The sequence below is a fragment of the Bufo bufo genome, chromosome 1 (genome assembly GCF_905171765.1).
Source record: "Bufo bufo chromosome 1, aBufBuf1.1, whole genome shotgun sequence".
Lineage (NCBI taxonomy): Eukaryota > Metazoa > Chordata > Amphibia > Anura > Bufonidae > Bufo > Bufo bufo.
Window position 1 is genome coordinate 219,468,569 of NC_053389.1, and position 23,417 is coordinate 219,491,985.

Below are 23,417 nucleotides of genomic sequence, written 5' to 3' on the forward strand. Positions count from 1 at the left end.
TTCACTACTTGTTTTGGCTCACAATAAGGCTCCATTGTCTCCATTGTCCATTGACTGTATTTTTGGCCTGCAAAAAATGCTGTCCGCATCCATATGTCTATTCTTAGCCCCGCAAATAACAGAGCATGCCCTATTCTTGTCAGTCTTGCGGACACAGATAGGCATTGTTAGAATGGATCTGCAAAAAAACTGATGCTACATGGACGTTATCCGTATTATTTGCAGATACGTGTTTTGCGACTGCAAAATACATATGGTCGTGTGAATGCACCCTAACTGATGGAAATAACTGAAGTGTGAACTCGGCCTAAGCTGTGCTGCATGCACACCTTTTCAGAAAGCCTGTCAAAATCCCATAGACTGCAGCAGTATTCTATTATTTGCGAACTCTATACTGACAGGGAATGTCCCACAGGATTGGCGCATGGCAAATGTGGTGCCAATATTCAAAAAGGGTCCAAAATCAGAGCCTGGAAACTATAGGCCGGTAAGTTTAACATCTGTTGTGGGTAAACTGTTTGAAGGTTTTCTGAGAGATGCTATGTTAGAGCATCTCAACGGAAATAAGCAAATAACGCCATATCAGCATGGCTTCGTGAGGGATCGGTCATGCCAAACTAATTTAATCAGTTTTTATGAGGAGGTAAGTTCTAGACTTGACAGCGGCGAATCAATGGATGTCGTGTATCTGGACTTCTCCAAAGCATTTGACACTGTACCTCATAAAAGGTTAGTATATAAAATGAGAATGCTCGGACTCGGAGAAAACGTCTGTAAGTGGGTAAGTAACTGGCTCAATGATAGAAAACAGAGGGTGGTTATTAACGGTACACACTCAGATTGGGTCACTGTCACTAGTGGAGTACCTCAGGGGTCAGTATTGGGCCCTATTCTCTTCAATATATTTATTAATGATCTTGTACAAGGCTTGCATAGTAAAGTATCAATTTTCGCAGATGACACTATACTGTGTAAAGTAATTTACACTGAAGAGGACAGTATACTACTACAGAGGGATCTGGATAGATTGGAGGCTTGGGCAGATAAGTGGCAGATGAGGTTTAACACTGACAAATGTAAAGTTATGCACATGGGAAGAAATAATGCAAGTCACCCGTACATACTAAATGATAAAACACTCGGTAACACTGACATGGAAAAGGATCTAGGAATTTTAATAAACAGCAAACTAAGCTGCAAAAAACAGTGTCAGGCAGCTGCTGCCAAGGCCAATAAGATAATGGGATGCATCAGAAGGGGCATAGATGCCCGATGAGAACATAGTCCTACCACTTTACAAATCGCTAGTCAGACCACACATGGAGTACTGTGTACAGTTCTGGGCTCCTGTAAACAAGGCAGACATAGCAGAGCTGGAGAGGGTTCAGAGGAGGGCAACTAAAGTAATAACTGGAATGGGGCAACTACAGTACCCTGAAAGATGATCAAAATTAGGGTTATTCACCTTAGAAAAAAGACGAATGAGGGGAGATTTAATTAATATGTATAAATATATCAGGGGTCAGTACAGAGATCTATCCCATCATCTATTTATCCCCAGGACTGTGACTGTGACGAGGGGACATCCTCTGCGTCTGGAGGAAAGAAGGTTTGTGCACAAACATAGAAAATGATTCTTTACGGTAAGAGTAGTTAGACTATGGAACTCTCTGCCTGAGGAGGTGGTGATGGTGAGTACAATAAAGGAATTCAGGAGGGGCCTGGATGTATTTCTGGAGCGTAATAATATTACAGGCTATAGCTACTAGAGAGGGCTCATTGATCCAGGGAGTTAGTCTGATTGCCTGATTGGAGTCGGGAAGGAATTTTTTATTCCCCTAAAGTGGGGAAAAATGGCTTCTACCTCACAGGGTTTTTTTTTTTTGCCTTCCTCTGGATCAACTTGCAGGATGACAGGCCGAACTGAATGGACAATTATCTTTTTTTCGGCCTTATGTACTATGTTACTATTGTGCAAGCAATCAGGAGATCACATGTACAAATTCCTTGAGGGGTCTTTCACACGAGCGGATGCCGTGCGGGTAAGGCTACTTTCACACTTGCGTTTTGTGCAGATCAGTCTTGTATCTGCACAGACGGATCCGCACGAATAATGCAAACGCTTGTATCTGTTAACGGATCCGTTTGCATTATTCATAAAAAAAAAAAAGTAAGTCAAAACGGATCAGTCTTAACTTACATTGAAAGTCAATGGGGGACGGATCAGTTTTCAATTGCACCATATTGTGTCAATGAAAAACGGATCCGTCCCCATTGACTTACATTGTAAGTCTAGACGAATCCGTTAGGCTCCGCATAGTCAGACGGTCACCAAAACGCTGCAAGCAGCGTTTTAGTGACCGTCTAAAAAATGCAACGGAGACCAAACGCAGCCAAATTGATGCATTCTGAACGGATCCTTATCCATTTATATTTGTAAAGAATAAGTCAAGGCAACTGGACTTACTGTAGATTTCTTGAAAATGTTTCACTCGTTCTAACAACGAGCTTTCTCAATTCTGAGTGACTGTACTAGAATTCTCTGGGAATAAATATGTAACTGAATCAACATCTGGTAATTATACCCAGCATGGGGTCGGAGGTCATTATACCCATCATGGGGTCAAAGGTGTTGATTCCATTATCCTAATTGGAGTCAGTAAGTGATAATGACCTCCCAGAAAAAGGTGTCAAGACAGCATTGTATGTGGCAGACAATAGATGTCTAACCCCCCCTCCCCCCCCCCGCCTCTATTCAAGCTTGGACTCTATGCTGGGTATAATTACCAGATGTTGATTCAGTTACATATTTATTCCCAGAGAATTCTTGTACAGTCACTCAGAATTGAGAAAGCTCGTTGGAGGAACGAGTGAAAGGTTTTCAAGAAATCTACAGTAAGTCCAGTTGCCTTGATTTATTCTTTATAGATATACCATGACCTGGATAAATGAGAACCTTCACAGACTTATCCATTTAGACTGCATTGGGGCTTAACTGATCCGTTTTGGGCTGCTTGTGAGAGCCCTCAAACTGATCTCACAAACGGACCCAGAAACGCCAGTGTGAAAGTAGCCTAAGGCTACTTTCACACTGGTGTTTTGGCTTTCCGTTTGTGAGATCCGTTCCGGGCTCTCACAGGCGGTCCAAAACGGATCCGTTTTGCCCTAATGCATTCTGAATGGAAAAAGATCCGCTCAGAATGCATCAGTTTGCCTCCAGTCACCATTCCGCTCTGGAGGAGGACACCAAAATGCTGCCTGCAGCGTTTTGCTGTCTGCCTGACGAAACTGAGCCAAACAGATCCTGGCACACAATGTAAGTCAATGGGGACGGATCAGTTTTCTCTGACACAATCTGTCACAATAGAAAACTGATCCGTCTCCCATTGACTTTCAATGGAGTCCATGACGGATCCGTCTTGGCTATTTTAAAGACGGATCCGCACCAAACGCGAGTGTGAAAGTAGCCTTATCCGCTGCATGAAAGAGAGCCAAGCCCCGTTCCGGACAGCAGAGACACGGAGCATTAACATGATTGATAATGCTCCGTTCCTTTCTGAGATTTTTACTGCAAAATCACGGTGACAACTTTATCTCACTGTTATTTTGTAGTAAAAAGATCACAGAGAGGCAGAGAGCATTATCAATCATGTTAATGCTCCGTGTCTCTGCTGTCTGGAACGGGGCTTGGCTCTCTTTCACGCAGCGGATTACCCGCACGGGATCCGCTTGTGTGAAAGAGCCAAAAGGGGTTATCCGAGCCTAGATATGCCCAGGCCACTCACACTGATTCTAGTTACCTGGGTCCCCCGCCGCTCCTGGTCCCTGCACGGCCACCGCTGTTTCTCCGGGTCCGGGCATGTGAGGGGGTATTTCAGCCTCGGATAATTCCTTTAAAGGGACTAAAAATTACAGTTTAAATAATGTTTTAAAAAAATATGAAAATTGCATATTAAAATTCAAATCGCCCTTTTCACAATTTTACACATAAAAATAAACATAATTAGTATCACTGTGTTCAAAAATGTCCGAATGATTAAAATATAAAAATATTTATTATGTGCTTTTACAGCCATAATGGGGAAAAACATAAAAATGGCTAATTTGCTGTTTTTGGTCAAGTTGCCCCCCTTAAAAAAAAAAAAAAATATTGTAAAACGTATATAAATTTGGTATTGCCACAGTTGTACAGAGCTGCAAAACGAGTTTTCATGTCATTTTTACCACACAGTGAACGCCATAAAAGCAAAACAAAAAAAAAAGCGTAATTGTGTTTTTTTTCCCTCCTGTTTTTTTCCTTTTTTTTATACAAGCTATGGTAAATTAAATTAGGTCATTAAAAATTGCTACTTGTCCTGCAAAATGTAAGCCCTCATATGGCTGTACGAACGGAAAATTTTAAAAGTTTTGACCCTTGGAAAGCAAAAATACAAAAGCGCAAACACGAAAATTGGCTTTGGGAGGTTAAGTTGTTGTATTGTGACAAAACGTATTGTCTATTTTCTGGATATGGGATAAGTATCTCCTCGGTGGGGGTCCATGCGCCTTGTCCCCCTGTTTGAATGGCGCGGTATACAAGCATGGGTGCCCGGCTCTCTCTTTTTCCGCTGTGAGACTGCCTGAGATAGCTGGGCACTTGTACTGAGCTGTCTCCAGCAGTCCCATAGAGATGAAAGGAGCGGGAGACATGCGTTACAATGTGCCAGGGCAGGTAAGAGCCATCAGCTTAAAGCCCAGGAGAAAATAGAAAGTTATGTCACAGACGGTTGTCTACTCTGATACGTTGTAACAGATCTCCCCTGTGAGCAGGAAGAGGTCTGGATGGGATTTCATTCTCTGTAAATAGACAGTGTGTTTCCATTCTCTGACAGCAAGCAGATATCTTTTAAACGTAGGGAAGAATGAAACCCAGAGTCTATGAGAAAGTCGTGTCCTGGCTGGTTCTCTGCTGTGTTCAGTCATCGGAGGTTGGCTGCCTGGGGCTAGAGAGGGGTTATCTTTATGGAGGGGCTCTGACCTACTTTTCCTTCCTCTCTGGTTGCTGATACTGAGTGAAGCTAGGAGTTTTGTACTCAGAGCCAGTAGGGGGCGTCCACACTGCGTGCATCCAGTGTACCGCGGATCCCGAGCTCTGCTGGACGGTTCTTGTAAAGATTGTTTCCCAGCGTGAACCCATCATCAGGATAACGCAGTCCCACTGCAGCATTATGGCATTAAAGGGCCCCGGCCCTGCAGTCTGTTCTCCTCTAGGACAGATCCATGTATCTGTTCTGTTCCGCAGCAGTGTACATAGACGGCCACCGCTCACTGTCCACCCCATCAGTATGGGCGGGAGGACACAGAAACTCCATGGTCTGTTATTCCCTGTGAGCAGCCGTCTCAATCTCTGTTATCAGCCAGAAGCCCACCTTACTCCCACTAGAACCCGTGCACAGTCCCCACTTATGATCCTGTCACTTTAAAATGTTCCTGATTATATACTCCGGTTCTCCGCCACCACCCACACCTTCCTGATTGTTACGTTCATCTCCGACCATGGAGTCATGGCAACCAGATCTGTGCTTGCTGCAGAAGTTTACACGTCCCTGTGTGCCAGGCCTCAGCGGCATGATGCCCCGGTGCTGGCTATTTATAGGTTGCCCGTCACATGACTTGTTTATGGCGATGTCCGTTTTCAGTCTCTCGGCACTGAAACTAATTAGTCCAGTAAATCTGCTGCGCGTCATCCGCGCTGTTAATGAGATCCGCCATGAAAAGGTGGAAGCCGTCTGCAGATAGTGTAATGAGACTAAAGTCTTGAAACTTGAAGACTATTAACCATTCATGGTCTACCTGTGCCAGCGTCTGATCTAAGGTCAGCCTGGCATTAACCCCCCCCCCCCTTCCCCAAACAGTCCATGCAGAGTTGCTATATATCATGGATTCTTCTCATCATCTGTAGTCTGGCTCCCCGGCTCTACTGTCCTATGCTTGTGTTCATCCAGAGCTCCCCAATTCACTAACCACAGGGAAGACTGGCACAAGAGTAGGTCAGTAGTAGATGGTGAATTTGTTATAGCACTGAAGATTTCTACACCAGTCAGTGACCAGTGAGCAGCCCCTATGGGCGGTGTAATGGCAGCCAGAATGGTCGTCGTTCTGCGTCTGTCACTCTGACAACAGAGACATCCCGGAATAGAAAAACAGAAGAGCGCACACTAGGCGACCACTCTGGCGGCGGTATTTTCAGGGAGTCTGTCTTTAAGGGGGACACGCTCTGTGATGATGTGCCGCTTACTGTTGGGCTCTGCTGCCATCCGTAGTGCCCCATGCCGCACTGAGCCCTGGGCCGGGTGTCTTCCAGGTGGAGGGTGCTGCTGGAGAAGGAAGCTCTGTGTGCCTGGAATGAGGCCATCACATGTTGAGCTGTGTGCAGTGAGCATGCTCTGCTCCCAGCCTCTTCCTTCATTCTCTTCACACACCGCTCCATCTGTCATTCAGCAGAGGCAGTCGCCGATTCTCATGTTCCAGCGCCTCTCCTCTCTGGTGAGTGATCCCCCTGAGCCACTTACATGGGGTCAGCTTGTGTGGGCGCAGGGGAGGCCTGGCCACTCTTATACCGTTATTAGGGGAGCCACGGAGCTGCTGCCTGCACTCAGCAGTCAATATCATTTCTCGATTCCTGGAGTTAGATGGGTTAATGGAAGGAGTCCTGGTTGCACCGCATCCTAGATGTTTTACCTGGGGATGAAGGGCTTTAGGGCTGTGAGTGGAAGGTAAAGAGTGCTGCCTGGTGATGGAAGAGTTAAGGATGGTGCCCAGTGATGGTATGGTTAATCTGCCCAAAGGATTGAGAGCCGTGCCCGGTTTCAGAAGGGTTAGGGTTATGATTGTGGTCTTGTCACCTCTTGAAGTCCTGTCATTAGTAGCAGTGCTGCATCTGAGGCTTGGATTGTGGGGCTCCTGAATAGGGTGAGAGGTAGAGTTTTAAGATTTTTATAATTTTTTTTTGGGTGGGGTAGGGGACCTTATTATCAATGTCTGATCCTTAGGATAGGTAATCAACAGGGGTGCACCTAGCCTTTCTGCTGCCTGAGGCAAAAACTGAAGCGGCGCTTCCGTCCCTTACCTCCCTCCAATGCCAATTTCTTAACCTAACCTCTATTCTACAATGAAAGCGCTCATTCCCCATGGCCCTTCCGCTGCCCCTACCTGGTGCTGCCTGAGGCGATCGCTTCACCTGGCCTCATTGGTGGTGCACCCCTGGTCATCAATATCAAAATAGAAGGGTTTTCCGATTCCCGGCATCCCCACCAATTACCTGGTTTCTGGTGGCCGGAACCAGGCACCAAAACTAAATGATCCTATATGCTGCAGTAACCAGACATGGCCACCAGATGGTGTACAGAGCTGTGTACTTCTTGTTTTAGCCACAGCAGCTCCTGAAAGCCGTTGGTTGGTGGGGGTGTCGGGAGCCGAATCCTTTCTGATCTGATCTTCAAGACCCATTCTAAGGATACGTGGTCAATAGTAAAGTTCCAGGAAACCTGTTTATGGTTGGCAAGCAGGCCCGGTGCTATAATAAGGCAGACCAAGCGGCTGCCTTAGGGCGCTGAGAAGAGGGGAAGAGGGGGAGCGGGGGGGGGGGGGGGGGCGGCGGAAAAATGAAACTTTTTTTTTTTCTTCCATTAATCACTTGCATGCCGCCGGCCTCCTGCAGCTGTTCTCCTCTGTGTGGTGGTCCTGATATCTTCTCTCTGGCCTCCCGAATCCTGACAAGTTGTTTGAGGACTTTTCCCACTCTGCCAATCAGTGGCCGCAGCTGTGTCACGGCAGTGATTTCCCGCTGAGCCAATCACTGTTCTGACGCATGACACAGCTACAGCCACTGATTGACTGAGTGGGAAAGGTCCTCAAAGTCTTGTTGGGAGCACAGAGAGAAGATACCAGGACACAGAGGAGAAGGGGAGCTGCTGCAGACGGGACCAGGCCCAGGTGAGGAGCATAATTTTTTACACAACATTAATAGAGGGGGGAAATGTGCCATGGAGGGGGTTGAAATGTGACATGGGGGTGGGGAGAAATGTGACACAAAGGGGGTGATGTGACATGGGGGGGATAAATGTGCCATGGAGGGGGTTGAAATGTGACATGGGGGGGGGGGGGGGTGGGGAGAAATGTGACACAAAGGGGTGATGTGACATTTCTCCCCCTCCATGTCACATCACCCCCTTTGTGTCACATTTCTCCCCACCCCCCCCATGTCACATTTCAACCCCCCCCCCATGTCACATTTCAACCCCCTCCATGGCACATTTATCCCCCCTCCATGTCACATTTAAACCCCCTCCATGTCACATCACGCCCTCCTTTTTACATCACCCCCACCGAGTTGTGTGTCTGTGTGTGTGGGGGGGGGGGGGGGGCGCCAAAATGTAGCTTCGCTTGTGTGTGCAAAAATCCTTGCACCGGCCCTGGGCAAGGCTGACCCAGTGTTGAAGGAACAGTACAAGCATAACTGATCCACTTCCCTTTGGAGGCGGAGCATGACACAGGGTTTCAAAGAATGCCAAATTGAAAATCAGGTCTCATACTGGCCTGTTTTGCCTGAAGCATTATCTAAAAGGAGTTGTCCAGATTTAGCAAACCATGGCGTGTTCTTCCAGCTCCAAGGGTTGCAATACCGTACACAACCTGTGGGCAGTTGTGGCACTGTGATAAATCTGCCATGTTTTCTTATCCTGTCTCTCTGGCTGCAGCCACTTCTAGAAGGAGCTTTCTGCATACAGGTTTAGTATCGGGTGCTATCACATGGGTATGCAGGATGTAGTAATCTCCTCAATGATCTGTTGCTCTGTGTAGCGGGGCTCCAACTACTTTTTCCTTTCAGGGATGACTGTCCCATTATTTCATGCCAACCCCTTAAAGGGGTTCTCTGGGAATTAAGAAAATTAAAATAACTCAAAATACTTAAATATTACTTTATTATAAATAGAATTCAAAATACCTTTCATTAGTTATAATTGCTCATTTTATTTGGGGAGAATTCATTAGAAGAAATAAAATGGCCGCCGTCCTATTAGTACACACAAAACCTGTCCTAATCACACAGCAGGACAAGTTACTTCACAAGACTGAGGAGGGCGGGTGTGTGGGTAATGAGTGGCAGCACTTGTATGCAGTCTCCTTGACCACAGTCTGTCCTGTCCATCCTCTCTGTACTTCATGTCTCTTTATGAACTCTATTCCTACAGAGATTCAGCTGAAGATCATATCAGCTGTATTTTATTTCTCCTGATGATTGCTCCCCAGACAAAACGAGCCATTATACCGAATGTAAGGTATTTGGGAATATGTTTATAATAAAGTAATATTTAAGTATTTTCTGTAATTTTATTTTCTTAATTTCCAGAGATCCCCTTTAACTGTGCAATCAGACGTCCTGGAAACTGAAGTTTAAAGTGGTTGTCTAGGTTCAGAACTGAACCGGCCATATGGCCATCTTCACCCCTCCAGCCCCCCTGATATGAGCATCAGAAAATGTCATGCTCTGAAGCTCTCCCTTGCCCTGTTCTGAATCGCACAGGACAAGGGCTTTTCTTGTTTATATTATTACACTGCTTGGTGGAGGCTTCTACCTAGGAGTGCTCCCTGTGACTTCACCAGATCTGGTGGGCAGACTTTAGCGCTGCCCTAGCCGTTTTACAGGCTAGGGCAGCGCTAAAGCTTGCCCATTAGTGCCCCTGTGATAATGAGGTGTGTGAGCAGACTGCTGCAGGGAGGCAGTATAGTGGTGGTTATATTGCCCCCTAGTGGCTCCTGTGATGAGGTGTGTGTGCAGACTGCTGCAGGGAGGCAGTATAGTGGTGGTTGTATTGCCCCCTAGTGGCTCCTGTGAGGTAGTGTGTGAGCAGACTGATGCAGGGAGGCAGTATAGTAGTGTTTTCTTGGCCCCCTTCTGGCTCCTATGGTATTACGGTGGATGATCCGGCTGCTGTGGGTGTTGTAGTTACTTTTGGGTTGCATGTTCCTGCACTGTGTGGATGACATGTTAATTATGCAGCGATACAAGGTAACGAGGCGCATATGTCGCTCATCTCTTCGGGAGTCTCCCACTCATCACGTCCTCAGCAGCTGGTGTTTTTCATACAAGCGCTCGCTGAGCATTGCACCTTTAACTCTCTCCTATCCAGACTGGAATCCTGGGGTTGATGCAAGATCGGATGCTAGTTTTAGTGGTGGCAGAAGTAACACAAATGCTGATGGGCCTCTGAGATATATAGTGTGAGGCCCCTCGGACACCCTAGAATAAAAGGTCAGACATTTCCAATACATAAAGTTTCAGAATTGTCATGACACCTAATTCCTCAGAAAGGTACATGATGTAATCTGTAGTGAAGGTAATCTTCTTACCAGTGACTGTATTTGTGAGTTATCCCCTTCCTACTGATCCTCAGCTGTCTCATGTGACCAACACTCTGACTCTCCAAATAACACAGCATCTTATGTGTGGACAGGAAGTCAGTTTCTCCTATGTATTCCTATGGGAGCCTCAATGTTACTCTCATAGGAATGAATAGAGAAGTAACCGACTTCCTGTCCTGTGTTAGCTGGAGATCAGAGTGTTGGTCACATGACACAGCTGAGGATCAGAATGGAGGTTGTAACTTACAGTCACTGGTAAGAAGATTACCCGCATTACGGTTTTCTTCATGTCCCTTTCCGATAGGTCAGAGAATAAAAAATGTTTGTGGGAGTGCTCATTTAAGGTCAGTGTCACGAATTTGTAAGCCATTCCACCAAAAATCTCACAACGAATTGACATACTCCAGATTTCAAAATCTGCATGGCAGGTCAATTTCTGCATGGACGAAAAAGGCTCAGGGGGTCATTTACAACGGACATTACAGCAGTCTGTGGCATAGACAAACTCTCAGGACACTGTTTTTTGCGTCTTTTTTTAACACCCATGCACATTCTGTGCATGTCTACACATTACTGCTCTGATCACTTATTTTCACTTGTGCTTAATTATGGTCCAATCAGAATGAAGCTCCAGCCTGGGGGCCAGTGGACAGTGTGCGCAGCGCTGACCTACATACCGATACGCACTGCTAATTACCATCACGAAAATTCCTCAACATCACATTAAGCAGCCGTGCTGTGTGTGTTCTCAGAGTGCAGCACGGAGCTGGGGCCCCATACTTACACAGTACTCTACAGAGTAGAGCTGGGGCACTATATATGCACATTACATTATACAGAGTGGAGTTGAGGCCTCACATCCACACATTAGTATCCAGGGTAGGGCTGGGGCCCCATACCAACACATTACGATCCAGGGTGGAGCTATGGCCCTATGTGTGCACATTACTATATAGAGTAGAGTTGAAGCCTCATACCTACACCTTACTATCCAGTGTGGAGCTGGTGCCCCATACCTACACATTACTATGCAGTGTGGAGCAGGGGCTCCATACCTACACATTACTATGCAGTGAGGAGCAGGGGCCCCATACCAACACATTACAGTCCAGGGTGGAGACCAGTGGTCACATTGCTGAGGAATGTAAAGTTCTATGTAGCGTATAATAGGAGCCTGGGGCCACATCAGCTGGTCATCATATGGCAGGGATCATACACAGTATTCAATCTTGACCTCTGTGTGATGTATATACAGACACTAGGCACCTATACACACTACTGACAAAAATAGATATTTGGCTTTCAGGTGAAATTTATGGAAAACGTAAAAAGTTCCCGCTACAGTAATATGATATAATGAAAGTAGGGCATTTAAGTAGAAGCATGCAATGGTGATTTCTTCATCTCAAACAATGTATTGCAACAAAAGCCAAAAACAGTGGTGGATACACCCCTACAAAAAATGTCAATGTCTCAAAAACTTGTCTTGTGGCTTCGAGCATCGAATAAAGCTTGAGGTTCTGGGGTACAGAGTTTCGAGCCTCCTCATGGCAACTCAGCTGATCCCATAGGTTTTCAATGGGAGTCAAGTCTGGAGAAAGTGCAGGCCACTCTATTTCATGTACCCTCAGTCTCCAGCAGCCGTTCACTAATGATGTGACCTCAGTGAGCTGGTGCATTGTCATCCATGAAGATGAAATCAGACCTGTGTTGTTCATGCAGAGGGACAATGACTGGATTAATGATGTTGTTCAAGTAGTATGGGCTTGTCACTGTACCATTCACAAAGTGTAGGGCAGTTCTGTATTGACTAGACACACCTGCCCACACTGTAACATCACCACCACCAAAGGCTCGTCTGGTGACAACAGTGACTGATACCTAACGCTCTCCTTGATGTCTCCAACTTCATTGGCAGCCATCATTTCTGTTGAATCGATTTTCATCACTGAACAGCCCTGAGGCCCACTGGTCCCTCGTCCAGCATAGATGCTCCCTGGCCCATGCAAGATGAGGGCGCCTGTGGTCAGGTACCCTTGCAGGTCGTCTAGCACGTATACCACGCTGTTGTAAACGGTTTTGAATGGTCTGACGTGACGCTTGGGTGCCTCTCACCTCCCTTAAATGTGCCCATAGTTGTGTGGCATTCATCAGCCAGTTCTGCAGGGCATTGTTCACAATGTGTGGGATGTGACCAAATGACGTCCACTTCTCTGCCTTTCTGTGACTCTTCCAGTCTCTCTGTATCTCTGTTGTAACCTGCTGATGACACTTTGTGACTCTCTAAGTTCAGTAGCCACTTCCGTCTGAGAACATCCTGTTTAAAGCCTCGCAATGGCGAGGTACTGTTAATCATTTGTGTCGTCTTGGTCTCATGATGTCAAATTGTGAACACCATGATGAGGAGGACTGTTTAAATACGAATTCTAATTTAACCAGGAAAGTTATTGGGCGATTCATGGATCAAACACCTGTTGTAAATTTAGCTGTTAAGCTCCTTGTTAGAGAACAGCAAGTTGTGCAAAAAGTACTGAAACATTGAACAGTTGGACATGTGCATTCAGAAGTTTAGAGAGGGTTACATTAAGTTCATCTGTAAAGGTTAGAGTGCATTTTAGGCTTGTCTTGAAATTTCACCCATAAGCCAAATATCCTTAACTTTTTGTGAGTAGTGTATATAGGTGTGTGATATGTGTGTATCAGATGGCCCAGAGTGTGACAAGAAAATATCCCCCACAACATTACTCTACCTCAACCAGCCTGAACTGTTGACACCTGACAAGATGGTGCATCTGAAATCTGGATTCCCCTGAACAATGTTTTTCCTTTTTGCTCAGTTATCTAATTTTTGTGCTCTTTTGACCACCTTGCTATTTTGTTTTACTATGCTATATAAGAAAATTATAGGGGGTACCATATGTATAGTATAATATATAGGGTCAGGAGCAGACTGAATTTAAAGTGGCGCTGGAAAAAACAAAGTGGCCTCAAGTTGTAGATGGGTTCAACCTGACAGAAGGCAGGGCCAACACATGTAGGCTGGGCCAGCAATACCATGTAGCGGCACAAAATACTGATTCAACAGAACTAAATACTATAGTGCAGGGCTGGCTAACCTGCGGCTCTCCAGCTGTAGTAAAACTACAATTCCCACCATGCCCTGCTGTAGGCTGATGGCTGTAAGCAGTCTAGGCATGCTGGGAGTTGTAGTTTTGCAACAGCTGGAGAGCCGCAGGTTGGCCAGCCCTGCTATAGTGCAGCACAAAATACCTCCAAAGATTCTGCCCCTCTGTGGTGGTCAGCGCCAGCTTCTACATTCTGTCCTCCTACTCCATTTGCCTCAGGATGGCAGTACAGTTGAATTCAGGAGTCTGGGAGGGAGCATGCAGTCACCGGCCAAGTACTTGAGTGCTCCCAGTTTTAATTAACTGTCTGAGCATCAGACCGTTACTACTTTAGCTGGCAGCCTTGAGGAGGGCTTAGGCGGCTTTCTGGGCATTGGCCAGTCCACCCTGAGGTAGATGTTAGAGATGAGCCAATTTCATTTTATGAAATTCGTTCACGCTTCGATTGGTGGTAAAAGCAGAATTGCGTTATGGATTCCTTTACCATGAACCATAATGCCACTCTTTGACGGGATGCATAACGGAATGCCTTTAGAGGCATTCCGTTATTCATTTTGTCATAATAGATGTCTATGAGTTGCATAACGGAAACAGGACGGATCCGTTTTGCAGCCCATAGACTTCTATTATGACAGAATGAATAACGGAATGCCCCTAAAGGCATTCCGTTATGCATTCCGTCATAGAATTGCGTTATGGTTAGTGGTAACGGAATCCATAACGCAGTTCTGCTTTTACCACCAAACTAAGCATGAACGATTTTTAAAATATGAAATTCGCTCATCTCTAGTAGGTGTATATGTTTGGGCTACAGTATATTGGGTCGGGCAGGGGTTAACAATGGGGAGCAGTATATAGGGTTGTGGCAGTGGTGTGTGTGTGTGTGTGTGTGTATATATACAGGAGGTATAGGGTTTGGGTAGGTGTATAGTTTGGGATACTTTATATTGAGCCAGGGCAGTGAAGTACAAAGGGGGGGGGGGGGGTACAGTTGACAGTCGAGGCAGTGGTGTGTGTGTGTCACACGGTATATTATTTTGTTTGAGGCAGTGGTCCATGTATGAAGACTGTCGGGTTCGAGTTTGGAGGCCTCGTGGTAAGTGCCTAAACGCTGCCTTTGCTGTGTTGACACATTGCCCCATCTGCTGGTGTGGTGATCTGGGGAGCCACTACATATGACACATAGGTTACTCCTAGTAGTGATACTAGGGACACTAATAACTCGCCACTTGTGTTGTCTCGCAGGGCTTCTAACTGCCATTTTTCAGCAGGATAATGCTTGTCCACACACAGCAAGGCGTTCCCTCACTTCCTTGGCCTGCCTGGTCACCAGATTTACCACTAATTGACTGGTACCTCAGAACTGAAGTGGAGTTCAGATCCATTTTTGTAAGTGATTTTCCACTTTAAAAATCAAATAAGTTATTCAGCGAAGTCTCCCGAGACTTTTTCGAATGACTCACTTCACCTTATTGGAGGCCTTACTTTTTAATGCTGTACAGAGATGGATGTCCGTACAGCATTAATCCGAAGATGGATCTCCATATCGCATTAATCCGAAGTTTTGAGCGAAGCGACTTGGGATCTAGGATCCGAAGCTCGCTTCTCTCATCATTGTTCATGACTAACAGTTGTCCTGTGGACAGATTCTTCTATCTGACCTGTGGATCTCTGCAGCTCCTTCTGAGTGACCATTATCCTCTTGGCTGCTTCTCTAAGTAGTGCTCTCCTTGCCTGGGCTGTCAGTTTAGCTGGACGGCCATGTCTTGGTAGGTTTGCAGTTGTGCCATACTCCTTTCTTTTTCAGATGATGGATTGAACGGTGCCCTGCGGGATGTTCAGAGCTTGGGATATTTTTTTTATAACCTAACCCTACTTTACACTTCTCCACAACTATATTCCTGACCTGTCTGGTGTGTTCCTTGGCATGATGCTGTTTGATCACTAATGTTCTTTAACAAACAACTAAGGCCTTCACAGAAAAGCTATAGTTATACTGAGAATAAATTACACACAGGTGGACTCTATCTTCTAATTAGGTGTCTTCTGAAAGTAATACATCACACTGGATTTTATTTAGAGGTATCGGAGTACCGGGGGCTGAATATAAATACACGCCACACAGATATTTTTTTTTATAAATTTATTAAAAATGTTAAAACCCATGCATTATTTTCTTCTCACTTGACTTGCTATTTTGTGTTGGTCTACCACATAAAATCCCAATAATACGTTTAAGTTTGTGTCTGTAATGTGAAAAAATTTGGAAAAGTTCAGAGTGTACGAATACTTTTTCAAGGCAGTGTGTGTGTGTGTATGTATATATAATATATATACACTGCTCAAAAAAAAAAAAAAAGGGAACACAAAAATAACATCCTAGATCTGAATTAATTAAATATTCTTCTGAAATACTTTGTTCTTTACATAGTTGAATGTGCTGACAACAAAATCACACAAAAAAAAAATATGGAAATCAAATTTTTTAACCCATGGAGGTCTGGATTTGGAGTCGCACTCAAAATTAAAGTGGAAAAACACATTACATCAAAGTTGGATCAGCCTGTAATGTCCTTTAAAACAAGTCAAAATGAGGCTCAGTAGTGTGTGTGGCCTCCACGTGCCTGTATGACCTCCCTACAACGCCTGTGCATGCTCCTGATGAGGTGGCAGACGGTCTCCTGAGGGATCTCCTCCCAGACCTGGACTAAAGCATCTGCCAACTCCTGGACAGTCTGTGGTGCAACGTGACGTTGGTGGATAGAGCGAGACATGATGTCCCAGATGTGCTCAATTGGATTCAGGTCTGGGGAACCGGCGGGCCAGTCCATAGCATCAATGCCTTCGTCTTGCAGGAACTGCTGACACACTCCAGCCACATGAGGTCTAGTCTAGTATTGTCTTGCATTAGGAGGAACCCAGGGCCAACCGCACCAGCATATGGTCTCACAAGGGGTATGAGGATCTCATCTCGGTACCTAATGGCAGTCAGGCTACCTCTGGCGAGCACATGGAGGGCTGTGCGGCCCTCCAAAGAAAGGCCACCCCACACCATTACTGACCCAATGCCAAACCGGTCATGCTGGAGGATGTTGCAGGCAGCAAAACGTTCTCCACGGCGTCTCCAGACTCTGTCACGTCTGTCACGTGCTCAGTGTGAACCTGCTTTCATCTGTGAAGAGCACAGGGCGCCAGTGGCGAATTTGCCAATCTTGGTGTTCTCTGGCAAATGCCAAAGATCCTGCACGGTGTTGGGCTGTAAGCACAACCCCCACCTGTGGACGTCGGGCCCTCATATCACCCTCATGGAGTCTGTTTCTGACCGTTTGAGCAGACACATGCACATTTGTGGCCTGCTGGAGGTCATTTTGCAGGGCTCTGGCAGTGCTCCTCCTGTTCCTCCTTGCACAAAGGCGAAGATAGCGGTCCTGCTGCTGGGTTGTTGCCCTCCTACGGCCTCCTCCACGTCTCCTGATGTACTGGCCTGTCTCCTGGTAGCGCCTCCATGCTCTGGACACTACGCTGACAGACACAGCAAACCTTCTTGCCACAGCTCGCATTGATGTGCCATCCTGGATAAGCTGCACTACCTGAGCCACTTGTGTGGGTTGTAGACTCCGTCTCATGCTACCACTAGAGTGAAAGCACCGCCAGCATTCAAAAGTGACCAAAACATCAGCCAGGAAGCATAGGAACTGCAAAGTGGTCTGTGCTCACCACCTGCAGAACCACTCCTTTATTGGGGGTGTCTTGCTAATTGCCTATAATTTCCACCTGTTGTCTATCCCATTTGCACAACAGCATGTGAAATTGATTTTCACTCAGTGTTGCTTCCTAAGTGGACAGTTTGATTTCACAGAAGTGTGATTGACTTGGAGTTACATTGTGTTGTTTAAGTGTTCCCTTTATTTTTTTGAGCAGTGTGTGTGTGTGTATATATATATATATATATATATATATATATATATATATATATACATATACACACACGTAGTGTGTTATATGTGCAGAGTTTGTAGTGTACATAGGGCTGAAACGATTACTCGATTGAATCGAGTAATTCAACACCAAAAAATCCATGATTTGACCATGGAGTGGGAGTGAAGCTCTTGCTATTACTTACCGCTCCGTGGTCACCCGCCGGCCCGCACCGCGCTGCACTTTCTTCCTGACACATGGTCAGGATGACAGTGCAGCGCGCAAAGAAAAATATGGAGGAGCTGTGGAGCGGCGCCCCTACAGAAAAGGTAAGTACTGTCGCTGAGGACATGGTTAGGAGGGGGAGATGGTGGCACTGGGGGGCAAGCTGGTGGCACTGGGGGGCAGTTGGGGGGGCAAGCTGGTGGCACTGGGGGGGGGGCAAGCTGGTGGCACTGGGGGGGGGGCAAGCTGGTGGCACTGGGGGGGGGGCAAGCTGGTGGCACTGGGGGTCAAGCTGATGGCACTGGGGGGGCAGCTGGTGGCACGGGGGGCAGCTGGTGGCACTGAGGGGGCAGCTGATGCACTTGGACTGATCGCACAGAAGGGAACAAAGGGTGTTGGACAGGGGGTCTAATGAGTTTCTATAAAGGAAAACAGTCTATTAATTCATTTTTTTTTATTAGATTAATCATAAAAAATTATCCGTAGAATACTCAAAATAAAATAATTGTTTACTGCAGCCCTAAGTGTACAGCTCAGTGTAATGTGATGAGGTGGTAGGTTGGCTTTGATGACATCAGCAGTGGCGGGTGGGCTCACAGCTTCTCCTCATACTTTGGGTCCTCAGTGGACAGATAATCATTGTGCAGCGCTTGTCCGTCTGGTGAGTGTCTTCTTTCTGTCTCTTTACAAGTGGGTGGTTTAACCCTTACTGAGGTGAGTGGCTGGCACACCCTCATGGGCAGTGTTGGGGTGCTATAGGATGTAAGGAGTTCTTGATGAACATTGAAGATGTGGTGATTTCAGAGGGGTCTCTTGTGCAGTGACTTTGAGGGGTGTGCATCGCTAATTTAGATTATTACCTTTTTTTTTCCCCTGTTCATTTTGCTGAAGTGACAGTGATGACAGTGTTGGTGGGGGGGAGGAGGTGCACGTCTGGTTCTGTGCTGAGCTGTGTTCTGGTACCTGATGCCTGGAATTGAGGTGAAGGTGACTAAACCTGAAAAAGCCCCCAAACACTGCCTACCCTGGGGGCATTATTGGTTTGCGATGTGGGTGCATGACTACATTGAAGATCCAAGTGAAGCGCTGGAGCCCTTTTTCTTGTGGTCTGTACATATTGTGGGGTCAGGCGGTGTGTGGGTGTCCTGTGACATGTAGTAATATTGATTGTTGCCTAATCTGCTATAAGTGGCTTTTGGTCAGGGAGTCACAGGGTCAGTGTGCGGCTGCCTGTGATACATAGAAGCCCCGCAATGTAATACAGACAGGATGTCACATCATGCTGTATGGGAACACTCAACCTGTCCTGACCTGGTCCTGCTTGCACAGCTTTAGGTTTGTTGCAGTGTATCAGGTGCACAAAATTCTCTGTTCCCTAAACGCACCTGCAGCACAAATCTCTCCCCTGTCCTGCACTCCATGGCCAATTTCACACGAGCGTATTCCGTGTGAGAAATGCACTCCGTGCGGGTCATTTTACAAAGATCAGCTTCTTACGTCGGTCTTTGTTTCCCACGCTGCCGTACGTTTCGCCTGATTTATGATGAGACGTGCACCACGTCCTAAATGAGACGCACCTTCAGCATTCTGTGCTCCTGGAGTGAAACCAACTCCCTGACTGGAGTAGTTTTTGCTCCTCTCTTATGCCTGGCATCAAAGCTAGTAAATTTGGCCCACTCCATTCCCTCGCCACTCTCAAGTGGTGAACACGGCATAAAACCGCCTATGTGGCAAAATATTGTAGCACCAGCGTTTAAAAAGTCGCATAAATGGTTCTTGTGACTGTTTTTATGCCAAAAACTGACGTAAAAATCTTCGTAAAAGACCCCCGTTTGTCAGAGGTATTACCCGCCCTGAATGCTGCTCCTATGACATGAACAAGTGGCATTATAATGATTTATAATGCTGTGTGTTACTGCCAGATTTGTACTGACAGCATTATGGGAGTACAAATCATTAGAGTTGAGGTCGGGCAGGAACACACAGCATTGTAAATCATTATAACGCCGTGGGTCCATGCCATAGGAGCAGCATTCAGGACAGGAAATACCTCGCACTGAGTGCGCTCGTGTGAAATTGACCTTAGGCGGCTTTCACACAGTCAGTGTTTGATCAGTGATTCCCATCAGTGACTTGAGCCAAAACCAGGAACGGAGCCTCCAAAGAGAAGATATAAGGGAAAGATCTGCTCCTGTTCTGTGTTTGTCCCGCACCTGGTTTTGATCAGTCATTGATGGAAATCATTGACCAATCGGTGACTGCGAAAGTGGCCTTACCTGCACTGCACTGCTACATTGTAACAAGCCCTCAGCTGTGTGAGCAGAACTAGGTCACAGAAGGTTTTTTGGTCTGTTACCGTTCAAAGAGCAGAAACAAAGATCTTGAAAATGATGAAAAATCTGTTAGAAAGTTGTAGAATTCTTCATGATGTTGGATGCTGGTCATTTTTAGTAAGGGTCTTCAGTGCACATTTACTGTATGCATCGGAAAGCTCCGTACATTCATTAAATGGTCCCATAAGCCCCTCGTTATACCGATTGAGGCCAAAAGAGTGTTCCTGTGGGCTCCATTCAGCAATATCTTTTCCGACATTTTACTGCATGGAACTGCACTATTGTATACTGATGGGCACCTATTGGTGCCGGAGGCCACTGAGTGCCATCTGTTAAACATGTGCCAAAGGATTTCCCCATGGTAGCCTCGGACGCAGGCCACTAACTCATTGTGAAAACCGCTTACGCCCTATGTCATCACGTCTGTTGTCCCCTGGGTACTCCAGGGTGTGAGAGGAGACTTGCTTTCTTTTGGCGTTTCCTATAATGCCAAGTGGCAGTGAGTTTCTGGTGATTGATATTCTCCACTCCTTCAGTACTCAGAACAGCAGGATTGTTAGATTTCAGAGTGCGACCTTGTTAGTGGGCGATGATCGGCAAAGAGCGCGCAGCGAGCGTCACTCCACAATCAGATGCGAGAGCTCTGATCCTGTATGAAGACAAACCTCTGAATGATTCATGACGTTACATAAGAGCCATATCCTGAATAACGCCTGCACTACAGAATTTACTAGAAAAGTCCGTCCTTACATATGTCTGTGTCCAGGAAAGCTTGGTGACCTCCCTGATTTCTGTGCGTGCAGGAGGACACCTTCCCTTCACATACCTGAAATGTCTCGCATGCTTGTCTTATCGGTAACCCAAACACTGGAGATGGTCTATGTGATAACGCCAGGAGCGCAGCTTCTCCTCGAGGTGCATGGCATGCTTTTGTTTGTGTCTTTATATAGGATATATATATATATTGTACCGTATATAGTCAGGACAGTGGTCTGTCTATAGGAATGTGCATTATATGGGCGGAGGCTGTCAATGGTGCACTGTTCTTGTTCTGAATGGACGTCTTGTGCGGAAAATTCTCAATTGTTTGTCTGTTCTGTCAGACAAAGATTTTCCATGTTTTTTCTAAATCCAGACACAGAACATATTGTGACCTCCCTGGACACAGTGGTTACCCTGCAGCCCACGCTGTTTACCACTGCCACCCAATCCTATATGCCACCACCGTACATCCGACCCTATACACCACTGACACAATAACCAAACCTTACAATATGTACCTCCTTTACCACCAGCTAGCTCTATCTACCACTGTCCTCCAGCTCCGTATAACTCCATCGTCAGCACTATTACCTAACCACCAACGGCAGCAGTTACCTAGCGAAACATATATTAACACTATTACCTAACCATTTATTTACCACCACCATTGCCCAACCATTTATATACCACCACCACTACCATTACCCAACCATTTAAAGACCACCACCACCATTACCCAATCATTTAAAGACCACCACCACCATTACCCAACCATTTATATACCACCACCACCATTACCCAACCATTTATATACCACCACCACCACCATTGCCCAACCATTTAAAGACCACCACCACCACCATTGCCCAACCATTTAAAGACCACCACCACCACTATTGCCCAACCATTTATATACCACCACCACCATTGCCCAACCATTTATATACCACCACCACCATTGCCCAACCATTTATATACCACCACCATTATTGCCCAACCATTTATATGCCACCACCACCATTGCCCAACCATTTATATACCACCACCACCACCATTGCCCAACCATTTATATACCACCACCACCACCATTGCCCAACCATTTATATACCACCACCACCATTGCCCAACCATTTATATACCACCACCACCATTGCCCAACCATTTTTTTTTACCACCACCACCATTGCCCAACCATTTATATACCACCACCACCATTGCCCAACCATTTATATACCACCACCACCATTGCCCAACCATTTATATACCACCACCACCATTGCCCAACCATTTATATACCACCACCACCATTGCCCAACCATTTATATACCACCACCACCATTGCCCAACCATTTATATACCACCACCACCATTGCCCAACCATTTATATACCACCACTACTTGCTAACGCTATTACCCAGTCATTTTTGTACCACCACGTTGACCGCCCCTAATTATAGTGTGACTGATGAGCAGGATTGACCGGTTTGAGCTCTCACATCTCCAATCTTTCTGCTGCCTTCTCCCTTCATCGGTTCCTGAATGTAAAATAGATGCTAATTAATTTTGGAGAGTGTGCCATGTAATTGGCGCTAAAGTGTCCTCCAGGTTAGTAATTGACTTCCTTCCGTTAACTGTATAGTTCATTTACCTGATTAAGATTTTAATTCTCCCAGAAATAAATGAGCTTTGTCCACTGCTGGTATTGTGAATGCAGCTGTGGATATGACTGGGGTATAAGGGGGATTTACACAAGCCAGTTATTGGGAACGATTATTCCTGCGAACGCTCCTTCCCGACAATCTGCCCGTGTAAATGTGCTGCCGATCACCCAATGAATGAGCGAAACACTCATTCATCGGGTGATTGTGGTTCGTGCAAGCACCACCAATAAGTTCCTGGGCAGCAGATTGTGCTGTCTAAACAACGTACTGCTGCCCAAAAACCATGGTTCTATATGAGGACGAGGGACAGTGAAGGAGATCGCTGCATGTAAAGGTCTCCCTCACTGAACGAGCAGCTGACTGTCAGAAAGGAAAACTTAAGACCTTATGTAAGCAGAATTGTGAATGCAGCTGTGGATGGGACTGGAGTAGGACTTTATGCCGCAGAAGAATTGTAAATGCAGCTCTGGAGGTGACTGGAGTGTAAGACATGATGTAACCGCATAATTGTAACTGCACCATAGATGAGACTGGAGTATGAAACATGATATGACAGCAGACTAGCGACTGCAGCTCTGAATGTGACTAGAGTATAAGACACGATGTGACAGTGATATTTCATTGTGCGTTGCTGCTGCTGCCGCTGTGTGGGGTTTTATTGGTGTTGGCGGATTTTCTGCCTAAAGATTCTTTGTGGGTTCTTTGCCGGCGCCGATTTAACCAATAAGTTGTATGAAATCTCTGCCAAACCTTGAGACATGAGGCAGCATCCTGTCATTATAATTCAGAGGCCGTCTGCTCCCCTTTTTACGGCCATCTGGTTTGTTAGGTGTACTACTACCTTCATCATTCTCCTCAGATGTCGGTGAAGTTGTGTTGCATCCCGCGTTTTATATGTCATGATAAGACAGCCGTGTATGGGACTTTGGTCTGGTGGGTTCTCAAGTTTCCAGGAAGTGAAATGAAGATGTATATTCAGGGTCAATGAT

The 23,417-nt window shown here is 46.0% G+C and overlaps 1 protein-coding gene across 7 annotated transcripts in view; it reads left to right on the forward strand.

Moving 5' to 3' along the window:
* PLEKHA5 (pleckstrin homology domain containing A5) overlaps positions 1–23,417 on the forward strand; it is a 94,492-nt gene that overhangs the window by 41,307 nt on the left and 29,768 nt on the right. Inside the window, exon 1 of one of the 7 annotated variants that reach the window (XM_040435395.1) lies at positions 6,506–6,525. The exons of the other annotated variants lie outside the window; for them this stretch is intronic. The gene's annotated coding sequence lies outside the window, so the exon portion shown is untranslated. Of the gene's footprint in view, positions 1–6,505; positions 6,526–23,417 lie in introns of those variants that run through there. 7 annotated transcript variants of the gene reach the window in all.